At 34.9% G+C, this 1367-nt stretch overlaps 1 protein-coding gene across 1 annotated transcript in view; it reads right to left on the bottom strand.

Annotated features, from left to right (window-relative positions):
* LOC106467648 (filamentous growth regulator 23-like) overlaps positions 1-1367 on the bottom strand; it is a gene marked incomplete at its 5' end in the record, with an annotated part of 43559 nt that overhangs the window by 40752 nt on the left and 1440 nt on the right. The window lies entirely within an intron of this gene.

The raw sequence follows: 1367 nt of genomic DNA on the forward strand, positions 1-1367 counted from the left end.
CTTTAAGTTGATTTTTTTAAATTTAAGCTTTGTTTACTAGTATAGGGAAGACACGAGTATATAGTAAGTTTGGGTACAGTTGGTATCTTAATTGGATTTGTGAGTTTCTTTGTTAGGAAGGTGTTGGTAATGTTTTCTAATAAGTGTTGTGGATAGCAGTTACGTTTCAGGATATCATGTAAGAACGAAATTTCAGAGTGTAGATTAAGATATGTGGAGCACAGGTTGTAAGCTCTGTTTAGTAAACATGTAACAAGGTTTCGTTTATACGTAAACGGGATAAAGCTATCAAAGTGTGTAAGGAGACCAGTGGACGTCTTTTTTCGGTAAATTGATGTGGAAAATCCATTAGCATTATAGTTAATGAGCATGTCTAAAAAAGGTAAATAATTATTATTTTCAACCTCACATGTAAATGTAATGGCAGGATGTTGTGAGTTAAGGTATTCTAAAAATTTTGAGCATTGATCACTGTTATTAAAAAGAATAAAAGTGTCATCTACATACCTTCTGTACAGAACAGGCCTAAAGTTAACTGGACAAGTGTCAAGCCATTTCTGTTCGTAATGAGAGAGAAATGCATTAGCTAAAGTTGGACCTAGTGGGGAGCCCATCGCAACGCCATCTATTTCTTCATACAAGGTGTTGTTGAACAGGAAATGTGAATTCTTAGTGGTAAGATCCATCATGGTCTTAATTTGATTTTTAGAAAAGCCATTTAGAGGAATGTTATTACGCGAAATCTCAGATATGCATATGTTAATAGTTTCATTTAAGGGAATATTTGTAAAGAAGGAGGTAACATCAAAGCTCGCCATGAAGAGATTATTTGAGGGGGGTAGTTGACTTAGTTCACGTTCAAAGTGGAAGGAATCCGGGATAGTATATTCATTGGTAGTGAGTGGCTGAAGTATAGGTACAAGGAATTTAGCAAGTTTGTAACTAGGTGTGCCTATAGTGGATAGAATGGGTCGGAGGGAGGAACCTGTTTTATGAATTTTGGGAAAGCCATATAACATACCAGGACGAGAACCAGTAGGATAAAGCGAAAAAGCAACATTTTCAGATATAATATTTTTGTTCTTTAGTTCTCTTAGGGTGCCTTTGGATTTTTCCTCACGTTGGATGCTAACAGATAAGAGGTCATTGTTTAAGGTTTTAAATTTTGTAGAATCGTCCAGAATATCATGTATTTTTATTAAGGTAGTCATTTTTGTTCAGAATAAAATTACGAACAGAAATGACTTGACACCTGTCCAGTTCACTTTAGGTCTGTTCTGTACAGAAGATCCTGAAGATGGAATCTGATAGAATTCCGAAACTTTTATTTATGTCCCCTTTTTGTCAATAAACAATGTTGTATATTG

Source organism: Limulus polyphemus, unplaced genomic scaffold, assembly GCF_000517525.1.
Source record: "Limulus polyphemus unplaced genomic scaffold, Limulus_polyphemus-2.1.2 Scaffold2690, whole genome shotgun sequence".
Lineage (NCBI taxonomy): Eukaryota > Metazoa > Arthropoda > Merostomata > Xiphosura > Limulidae > Limulus > Limulus polyphemus.